We start from the raw sequence: 10,795 nt of genomic DNA on the forward strand, positions 1-10,795 counted from the left end.
AGAAACACACACACTCTCGTACAGTCAAGGGCAGGTGTGCAGACATAACACACACAAAGGCCCCAACGCACACACATAACATTATGAGATAACAACGTGAGACTAAGGTCTCTCTAAAATTGTTTTCTCTCTCTCCCACTTTCAATCCTAATGGTAGTCAGAAAGTCCTCTTTCAAAACATCATGGTAAATTTGATAAGCCTCTTTCAAAACATCATGGTAAATTTGATAAGCCTTTTTTTAAACATCATGGTAATATAGATGAGCTCTTTTTAACCCTATTGGTATTGAAATCATAGTCTTTCTAAAATATATTGGTTATCTACTGTGTAAATACATTATAAATACTGGAGCTTGAGCTCCAGGTGTCAGATCACTTCTGAGAATTCTCATTGGTGTGGATCTCGTGAGGTGGAAATAAAATCTGGACCCTTGCTTCTTCTCACTCACGGCTGGTGTCTTTTTTTCTATCTCCAACTGGGTTCACAGATGTGAGTATTTGCTTCTATGTTGAATTTTAAGTGTCTTTGGGTAATAGGCTAAATTTGGGCCAGCACTTCTCCTTTACTTGACAGAACATTTAGCTTCCTGGCATGTCATCTCCATTTTCCCCCAGACTCTAAAGGTTGCAATTACAGAAGAGTTCCTGTATTGTAGACAGGTGATGTTTCCAGTGCTGAGTCTAGAAGTTCAGTGCTCTATCTATTGTGCCACAGCGCCCAAGCTGGCATGCTGCTACGGTGTTTCATCTCAGGTTCTTCCAAATTCAAGGACGGCCCAGTACTTGCCTGTTCCGGTTTATTAAACAGGTGCTTTTCTGTTGATAGCAACTGAAATCTACATGCAACACAAATGTATCAATAAAGGATCTTTGGCAGGACCTGAACCCACAAGCTTTTAATAGAATCAATGTCAAGCCTAGAATTCACCATCCAATGTGACACAGACCCAATCTTGGCTTGCTTGTGTGGTGTTTCATCTCCGGTTGTAACAAAGGCATGGCTCTTGTAGAAACAAGAGTCTTATATCAGGCTCTGAAGAGATTCAAACCCCAGACTTCTCCTTTGCTTGATGGACAATTTAGCTTCCTGGCATGGCATCTCCATTTTCCCCCAGATTGTTTAGGTTGCAATTACAGAAGAGGTCTGTTTTGTAAACAAGTGCTTTTCTGTTGACAGCAGCTGACATCTACATGCAACACGCTTGTGAAAGCAAACAGATATGGCTGGACCAGTTTCCACAAGCTGTTATTGGAAGTCACCATCCAATGTGACACAGACCCAATCTAGGCTTGCTGGTGTTTCATCTCCTGTTGTGACAAAGGCATGGCTCTTGCAATAAGAGACGAGGGCTGTACCAGGCACTGCTGGGACTTGAACCCAGGATCTCCAGTTTACAAGACAGGTGCTTTAGCCAACTAAGCCACAGTGCCACAGCCTCAGCACCCCATCCTTTTGCACAGAATGTTGACTCTTAGTCAAGCCAAGTTTTACTCCGATGGCATGCAGACTTAGGTGACATATTAAGGCATCTACTCAACCAGCCATGCAATGCACATTCTGGGGTGTCAGATTCAGAAAAAGATAGCCTAGACCAGGGGTCAAAAACCCTGTTCATGGAGATCTTCCTTTGAAGACCTTAGCTCCATCTAAAGTCACCTAGACATAGGCATCCTACACAGATGCTGATTTGGTAGATGCATATATGTTGTTTGTGTCTGAATGCTACTCCTACCACTGATTGGAGGCTTGCTAGGATCCTCAACCGATGATAAATCACAAACATAGCTCAATATAAATATATATATATATATACAAACAGCAGACAAGCCACGGCAGATCAAAGATACTATCTGATCTCCAGCCATAGTCTCTACAAACATATCAGCAAAATTCTGTTGATAGCAATTGCTCTGAGGACATGTTTCTAATCTTTGCTAATCAGAACGCTAGTGTGGGGTTCAGATTTGTGAGGACAAATTTCAGCATGAAATTTTTCCTTTTGCACAGAATGTTGACTCTTAGTCAAGCCAAGTTTTACTCCGATGGCATGCAGACTTAGGTGACATATTAAGGCATCTACTCAACCAGCCATGCAATGCACATTCTGGGGTGTCAGATTCAGAAAAAGATAGCCTAGACCAGGGGTCAAAAACCCTGTTCATGGAGATCTTCCTTTGAAGACCTTAGCTCCATCTAAAGTCACCTAGACATAGGCATCCTACACAGATGCTGATTTGGTAGATGCATATATGTTGTTTGTGTCTGAATGCTACTCCTACCACTGATTGGAGGCTTGCTAGGATCCTCAACCGATGATAAATCACAAACATAGCTCAATATAAATATATATATATATACAAACAGCAGACAAGCCACGGCAGATCAAAGATACTATCTGATCTCCAGCCATAGTCTCTACAAACATATCAGCAAAATTCTGTTAATAGCAATTGCTCTGAGGACATGTTTCTAATCTTTGCTAATCAGAACGCTAGTGTGGGGTTCAGATTTGTGAGGACAAATTTCAGCATGAATCCATGTCATGGGTATTTGTAGGAACTTCAATTTAGTACAGCTTCAGCTTCATTTTGGCCAAATGAGTAGAAACATTTGGAACGTGATGTCATTTGTTTCAACTGGGCCCAACAAAGCACTCCACCTAAGATGGAGAGTAGGGAATTGCCATATTCAACAGGATTCCTCACCATGGAATTCTTCTCAGATACCCTCTATGGTTCAGAAAAATGCTAACAGGCCACACCCACATGACAGCATACGACTCTGGTGGGACTCGAACCCACAACCTTTGAATAGCACCCACACTTAGCTTAGAAGTCCAATGCGCTATCCTTTGCGCCACAGAGCCCAACCTGGTATGCCAGTCTGGTGTTTCATCTCAGGTTCATCAAAATTCAGGGCGGGCATATCGCTTTCCTGATCCTGTTTATTAAACAAGTGTTTTTCTATTAATAGCACTTGAATTCTACATGCAAAACACGTTTGAAAGAAAATACCTCTGGCAGGACCTGAACCCGCAATCTTTTAATAGTATCAATGCCACGCCTAGAATTCACCATCAAGTGTGCCACAGAACCCAGATTGGCTTGCGTGTGCAGTGTTTCATCTCAGGCTATAAGAAAGGTATATCTCTTGTAGAAAAAAAAAAAAGAGTCTTGTATCAGGCACTGGAGATTCAAAACCTAGATTTCTCCTTTGCTTAACAGAACATTTAGCTTCCTGGCATCTCCATTTTCCCCCAGTTTCTAAAGGTTGCAATTACAGAAGAGTTCCTGTATTGTAGACAGGTGATGTTTCCAGTGCTGAGTCTAGAAGTTCAGTGCTCTATCTATTGTGCCACAGCGCCCAAGCTGGCATGCTGCTACGGTGTTTCATCTCAGGTTCTTCCAAATTCAAGGACGGCCCAGTACTTGCCTGTTCCGGTTTATTAAACAGGTGCTTTTCTGTTGATAGCAACTGAAATCTACATGCAACACAAATGTATCAATAAAGGATCTTTGGCAGGACCTGAACCCACAAGCTTTTAATAGAATCAATGTCAAGCCTAGAATTCACCATCCAATGTGACACAGACCCAATCTTGGCTTGCTTGTGTGGTGTTTCATCTCCGGTTGTAACAAAGGCATGGCTCTTGTAGAAACAAGAGTCTTATATCAGGCTCTGAAGAGATTCAAACCCCAGACTTCTCCTTTGCTTGATGGACAATTTAGCTTCCTGGCATGGCATCTCCATTTTCCCCCAGATTGTTTAGGTTGCAATTACAGAAGAGGTCTGTTTTGTAAACAAGTGCTTTTCTGTTGACAGCAGCTGACATCTACATGCAACACGCTTGTGAAAGCAAACAGATATGGCTGGACCAGTTTCCACAAGCTGTTATTGGAAGTCACCATCCAATGTGACACAGACCCAATCTAGGCTTGCTGGTGTTTCATCTCCTGTTGTGACAAAGGCATGGCTCTTGCAATAAGAGACGAGGGCTGTACCAGGCACTGCTGGGACTTGAACCCAGGATCTCCAGTTTACAAGACAGGTGCTTTAGCCAACTAAGCCACAGTGCCACAGCCTCAGCACCCCATCCTTTTGCACAGAATGTTGACTCTTAGTCAAGCCAAGTTTTACTCCGATGGCATGCAGACTTAGGTGACATATTAAGGCATCTACTCAACCAGCCATGCAATGCACATTCTGGGGTGTCAGATTCAGAAAAAGATAGCCTAGACCAGGGGTCAAAAACCCTGTTCATGGAGATCTTCCTTTGAAGACCTTAGCTCCATCTAAAGTCACCTAGACATAGGCATCCTACACAGATGCTGATTTGGTAGATGCATATATGTTGTTTGTGTCTGAATGCTACTCCTACCACTGATTGGAGGCTTGCTAGGATCCTCAACCGATGATAAATCACAAACATAGCTCAATATAAATATATATATATATATACAAACAGCAGACAAGCCACGGCAGATCAAAGATACTATCTGATCTCCAGCCATAGTCTCTACAAACATATCAGCAAAATTCTGTTGATAGCAATTGCTCTGAGGACATGTTTCTAATCTTTGCTAATCAGAACGCTAGTGTGGGGTTCAGATTTGTGAGGACAAATTTCAGCATGAAATTTTTCCTTTTGCACAGAATGTTGACTCTTAGTCAAGCCAAGTTTTACTCCGATGGCATGCAGACTTAGGTGACATATTAAGGCATCTACTCAACCAGCCATGCAATGCACATTCTGGGGTGTCAGATTCAGAAAAAGATAGCCTAGACCAGGGGTCAAAAACCCTGTTCATGGAGATCTTCCTTTGAAGACCTTAGCTCCATCTAAAGTCACCTAGACATAGGCATCCTACACAGATGCTGATTTGGTAGATGCATATATGTTGTTTGTGTCTGAATGCTACTCCTACCACTGATTGGAGGCTTGCTAGGATCCTCAACCGATGATAAATCACAAACATAGCTCAATATAAATATATATATATATACAAACAGCAGACAAGCCACGGCAGATCAAAGATACTATCTGATCTCCAGCCATAGTCTCTACAAACATATCAGCAAAATTCTGTTAATAGCAATTGCTCTGAGGACATGTTTCTAATCTTTGCTAATCAGAACGCTAGTGTGGGGTTCAGATTTGTGAGGACAAATTTCAGCATGAATCCATGTCATGGGTATTTGTAGGAACTTCAATTTAGTACAGCTTCAGCTTCATTTTGGCCAAATGAGTAGAAACATTTGGAACGTGATGTCATTTGTTTCAACTGGGCCCAACAAAGCACTCCACCTAAGATGGAGAGTAGGGAATTGCCATATTCAACAGGATTCCTCACCATGGAATTCTTCTCAGATACCCTCTATGGTTCAGAAAAATGCTAACAGGCCACACCCACATGACAGCATACGACTCTGGTGGGACTCGAACCCACAAACTTTGAATAGCACCCACACTTAGCTTAGAAGTCCAATGCGCTATCCTTTGCGCCACAGAGCCCAACCTGGTATGCCAGTCTGGTGTTTCATCTCAGGTTCATCAAAATTCAGGGCGGGCATATCGCTTTCCTGATCCTGTTTATTAAACAAGTGTTTTTCTATTAATAGCACTTGAATTCTACATGCAAAACACGTTTGAAAGAAAATACCTCTGGCAGGACCTGAACCCGCAATCTTTTAATAGTATCAATGCCACGCCTAGAATTCACCATCAAGTGTGCCACAGAACCCAGATTGGCTTGCGTGTGCAGTGTTTCATCTCAGGCTATAAGAAAGGTATATCTCTTGTAGAAAAAAAAAAAAGAGTCTTGTATCAGGCACTGGAGATTCAAAACCTAGATTTCTCCTTTGCTTAACAGAACATTTAGCTTCCTGGCATCTCCATTTTCCCCCAGTTTCTAAAGGTTGCAATTACAGAAGAGTTCCTGTATTGTAGACAGGTGATGTTTCCAGTGCTGAGTCTAGAAGTTCAGTGCTCTATCTATTGTGCCACAGCGCCCAAGCTGGCATGCTGCTACGGTGTTTCATCTCAGGTTCTTCCAAATTCAAGGACGGCCCAGTACTTGCCTGTTCCGGTTTATTAAACAGGTGCTTTTCTGTTGATAGCAACTGAAATCTACATGCAACACAAATGTATCAATAAAGGATCTTTGGCAGGACCTGAACCCACAAGCTTTTAATAGAATCAATGTCAAGCCTAGAATTCACCATCCAATGTGACACAGACCCAATCTTGGCTTGCTTGTGTGGTGTTTCATCTCCGGTTGTAACAAAGGCATGGCTCTTGTAGAAACAAGAGTCTTATATCAGGCTCTGAAGAGATTCAAACCCCAGACTTCTCCTTTGCTTGATGGACAATTTAGCTTCCTGGCATGGCATCTCCATTTTCCCCCAGATTGTTTAGGTTGCAATTACAGAAGAGGTCTGTTTTGTAAACAAGTGCTTTTCTGTTGACAGCAGCTGATATCTACATGCAACACGCTTGTGAAAGCAAACAGATATGGCTGGACCAGTTTCCACAAGCTGTTATTGGAAGTCACCATCCAATGTGACACAGACCCAATCTAGGCTTGCTGGTGTTTCATCTCCTGTTGCGACAAAGGCATGGCTCTTGCAATAAGAGAAGAGGGCTGTACCAGGCACTGCTGGGACTTGAACCCAGGATCTCCGGTTTACAAGACAGGTGCTTTAGCCAACTAAGCCACAGTGCCACAGCCTCAGCACCCCATCCTTTTGCACAGAATGTTGACTCTTAGTCAAGCCAAGTTTTACTCCGATGGCATGCAGACTTAGGTGACATATTAAGGCATCTACTCAACCAGCCATGCAATGCACATTCTGGGGTGTCAGATTCAGAAAAAGATAGCCTAGACCAGGGGTCAAAAACCCTGTTCATGGAGATCTTCCTTTGAAGACCTTAGCTCCATCTAAAGTCACCTAGACATAGGCATCCTACACAGATGCTGATTTGGCAGATGCATATATGTTGTTTGTGTCTGAATGCTGCCCCTACCACTGATTGGAGGCTTGCTAGGATCCTCAACCGATGATAAACCACAAACATAGCTCAATATATATATATATATATATACAAACAGCAGACAAGCCACGGCAGATCAAAGATACTATCTGATCTCCAGCCATAGTCTCTACAAACATATCAGCAAAATTCTGTTGATAGCAATTGCTCTGAGGACATGTTTCTAATATTTGCTAATCAGAACGCTAGTGTGGGGTTCAGATGTGTGAGGACAAATTTCAGCATGAATCCATGTCATGGGTATTTGTAGGAACTTCAATTTAGTACAGCTTCAGCTTCATTTTGGCCAAATGAGTAGAAAGATTTGGAACGTGATGTCATTTGTTTCAGCTGGGCCCAACAAAGCACTCCATCTAAGATGGAGAGTAGGGAATTGCCATATTCAACAGGATTCCTCACCATGGAATTCTTCTCAGATACCCTCTATGGTTCAGAAAAATGCTAACAGGCCACACCCACATGACAGCATACAACTCTGGTGGGACTCAAACCCACAACCTTTGAATAGCTCCCACACTTAGCTTAGAAGGCCAATGCACTAGCCTTTGCACCACAGAGCCCAACCTGGTATACCAGGCTGGTGTTTCATCTCAGGTTCATCAAAATTCAGGGAGGGCATATTGCTTTCCTGATCCTGTTTATTAAACAAGTGTTTTTCTATTGATAGCACTTGAATTCTACATGCAAAACACGTTTGAAAGAAAATACCTCTGGCAGGACCTGAACCCGCAATCTTTTAATAGTATCAATGCCACGCCTAGAATTCACCATCAAGTGTGCCACAGAACCCAGATTGGCTTGCGTGTGCAGTGTTTCATCTCAGGCTATAAGAAAGGTATATCTCTTGTAGAAAAAAAAAAAGAGTCTTGTATCAGGCACTGGAGATTCAAAACCTAGATTTCTCCTTTGCTTAACAGAACATTTAGCTTCCTGGCATCTCCATTTTCCCCCAGTTTCTAAAGGTTGCAATTACAGAAGAGTTCCTGTATTGTAGACAGGTGATGTTTCCAGTGCTGAGTCTAGAAGTTCAGTGCTCTATCTATTGTGCCACAGCGCCCAAGCTGGCATGCTGCTACGGTGTTTCATCTCAGGTTCTTCCAAATTCAAGGACGGCCCAGTACTTGCCTGTTCCGGTTTATTAAACAGGTGCTTTTCTGTTGATAGCAACTGAAATCTACATGCAACACAAATGTATCAATAAAGGATCTTTGGCAGGACCTGAACCCACAAGCTTTTAATAGAATCAATGTCAAGCCTAGAATTCACCATCCAATGTGACACAGACCCAATCTTGGCTTGCTTGTGTGGTGTTTCATCTCCGGTTGTAACAAAGGCATGGCTCTTGTAGAAACAAGAGTCTTATATCAGGCTCTGAAGAGATTCAAACCCCAGACTTCTCCTTTGCTTGATGGACAATTTAGCTTCCTGGCATGGCATCTCCATTTTCCCCCAGATTGTTTAGGTTGCAATTACAGAAGAGGTCTGTTTTGTAAACAAGTGCTTTTCTGTTGACAGCAGCTGACATCTACATGCAACACGCTTGTGAAAGCAAACAGATATGGCTGGACCAGTTTCCACAAGCTGTTATTGGAAGTCACCATCCAATGTGACACAGACCCAATCTAGGCTTGCTGGTGTTTCATCTCCTGTTGCGACAAAGGCATGGCTCTTGCAATAAGAGAAGAGGGCTGTACCAGGCACTGCTGGGACTTGAACCCAGGCTCTCTGGTTTACAAGACAAGTGCTTTAGCCAACTAAGCCACAGTGCCACAGCCTCAACACCCCATCCTTTTGCACAGAATGTTGACTCTTAGTCAAGCCAAGTTTTACTCCGATGGCATGCAGACTTAGGTGACATATTAAGGCATCTACTCAACCAGCCATGCAATGCACATTCTGGGGTGTCAGATTCAGAAAAAGATAGCCTAGACCAGGGGTCAAAAACCCTGTTCATGGAGATCTTCCTTTGAAGACCTTAGCTCCATCTAAAGTCACCTAGACATAGGCATCCTACACAGATGCTGATTTGGTAGATGCATATATGTTGTTTGTGTCTGAATGCTGCTCCTACCACTGATTGGAGGCTTGCTAGGATCCTCAACCGATGATAAACCACAAACATAGCTCAATATATATATATATATATATACAAACAGCAGACAAGCCACGGCAGATCAAAGATACTATCTGATCTCCAGCCATAGTCTCTACAAACATATCAGCAAAATTCTGTTGATAGCAATTGCTCTGAGGACATGTTTCTAATCTTTGCTAATCAGAACGCTAGTGTGGGGTTCAGATGTGTGAGGACAAATTTCAGCATGAATCCATGTCATGGGTATTTGTAGGAACTTCAATTTAGTACAGCTTCAGCTTCATTTTGGCCAAATGAGTAGAAACATTTGGAACGTGATGTCATTTGTTTCAGCTGGGCCCAACAAAGCACTCCATCTAAGATGGAGAGTAGGGAATTGCCATATTCAACAGGATTCCTCACCATGGAATTCTTCTCAGATACCCTCTATGGTTCAGAAAAATGCTAACAGGCCACACACACATGACAGCATACGACTCTGGTGGGACTCAAACCCACAACCTTTGAATAGCTCCCACACTTAGCTTAGAAGTCCAATGCGCTATCCTTTGCGCCACAGAGCCCAACCTGGTACACTAGTCTGGTGTTTCATCTCAGGTTCATCAAAATTCAGGGCGGGCATATTGCTTTCCTGATCCTGTTTATTAAACAAGTGTTTTTCTATTGATAGCACTTGAATTCTACATGCAAAACACGTTTGAAAGAAAATACCTCTGGCAGGACCTGAACCCGCAATCTTTTAATAGTATCAATGCCACGCCTAGAATTCACCATCAAGTGTGCCACAGAACCCAGATTGGCTTGCGTGTGCAGTGTTTCATCTCAGGCTATAAGAAAGGTATATCTCTTGTAGAAAAAAAAAACGAGTCTTGTATCAGGCACTGGAGATTCAAAACCTAGATTTCTCCTTTGCTTGACAGAACATTTAGCTTCCTGGCATCTCCATTTTCCCCCAGTTTCTAAAGGTTGCAATTACAGAAGAGTTCCTGTATTGTAGACAGGTGATGTTTCCAGTGCTGAGTCTAGAAGTTCAGTGCTCTATCTATTGTGCCACAGCGCCCAAGCTGGCATGCTGCTACGGTGTTTCATCTCAGGTTCTTCCAAATTCAAGGACGGCCCAGTACTTGCCTGTTCCGGTTTATTAAACAGGTGCTTTTCTGTTGATAGCAACTGAAATCTACATGCAACACAAATGTATCAATAAAGGATCTTTGGCAGGACCTGAACCCACAAGCTTTTAATAGAATCAATGTCAAGCCTAGAATTCACCATCCAATGTGACACAGACCCAATCTTGGCTTGCTTGTGTGGTGTTTCATCTCCGGTTGTAACAAAGGCATGGCTCTTGTAGAAACAAGAGTCTTATATCAGGCTCTGAAGAGATTCAAACCCCAGACTTCTCCTTTGCTTGATGGACAATTTAGCTTCCTGGCATGGCATCTCCATTTTCCCCCTGATTGTTTAGGTTGCAATTACAGAAGAGGTCTGTTTTGTAAACAGGTGCTTTTTTGTTGACAGCAGCTGATATCTACATGCAACACGCTTGTGAAAGCAAACAGATATGGCTGGACCAGTTTCCACAAGCTGTTATTGGAAGTCACCATCCAATGTGACACAGACCCAATCTAGGCTTGCTGGTGTTTCATCT

The 10,795-nt window shown here is 42.7% G+C and overlaps 7 non-coding genes across 7 annotated transcripts; all 7 read right to left on the reverse strand.

Moving 5' to 3' along the window:
* Positions 1–1,357: 1,357 nt before the first annotated feature.
* On the reverse strand, positions 1,358–1,431 carry trnat-ugu (transfer RNA threonine (anticodon UGU)). The gene has a single exon. It is a non-coding gene; the product is annotated as a tRNA-Thr (tRNA).
* Positions 1,432–2,777: 1,346 nt separating this feature from the next.
* On the reverse strand, positions 2,778–2,867 carry trnar-ucu (transfer RNA arginine (anticodon UCU)). The gene is given in 2 exon segments: positions 2,778–2,813; positions 2,831–2,867. It is a non-coding gene; the product is annotated as a tRNA-Arg (tRNA).
* Positions 2,868–4,003: 1,136 nt separating this feature from the next.
* trnat-ugu (transfer RNA threonine (anticodon UGU)) lies at positions 4,004–4,077 on the reverse strand. Its single transcript has one exon. It is a non-coding gene; the product is annotated as a tRNA-Thr (tRNA).
* A 1,346-nt stretch (positions 4,078–5,423) lies between these two features.
* On the reverse strand, positions 5,424–5,513 carry trnar-ucu (transfer RNA arginine (anticodon UCU)). The gene is given in 2 exon segments: positions 5,424–5,459; positions 5,477–5,513. It is a non-coding gene; the product is annotated as a tRNA-Arg (tRNA).
* A 1,136-nt stretch (positions 5,514–6,649) lies between these two features.
* trnat-ugu (transfer RNA threonine (anticodon UGU)) lies at positions 6,650–6,723 on the reverse strand. The gene has a single exon. It is a non-coding gene; the product is annotated as a tRNA-Thr (tRNA).
* A 2,024-nt stretch (positions 6,724–8,747) lies between these two features.
* Positions 8,748–8,821, reverse strand: trnat-ugu (transfer RNA threonine (anticodon UGU)). The gene has a single exon. It is a non-coding gene; the product is annotated as a tRNA-Thr (tRNA).
* A 799-nt stretch (positions 8,822–9,620) lies between these two features.
* On the reverse strand, positions 9,621–9,710 carry trnar-ucu (transfer RNA arginine (anticodon UCU)). Its single transcript is given in 2 exon segments — positions 9,621–9,656; positions 9,674–9,710. It is a non-coding gene; the product is annotated as a tRNA-Arg (tRNA).
* Positions 9,711–10,795: the final 1,085 nt, after the last annotated feature.

This window comes from Ictalurus furcatus, chromosome 6 (assembly GCF_023375685.1).
Source record: "Ictalurus furcatus strain D&B chromosome 6, Billie_1.0, whole genome shotgun sequence".
Classification (NCBI taxonomy): domain Eukaryota; kingdom Metazoa; phylum Chordata; class Actinopteri; order Siluriformes; family Ictaluridae; genus Ictalurus; species Ictalurus furcatus.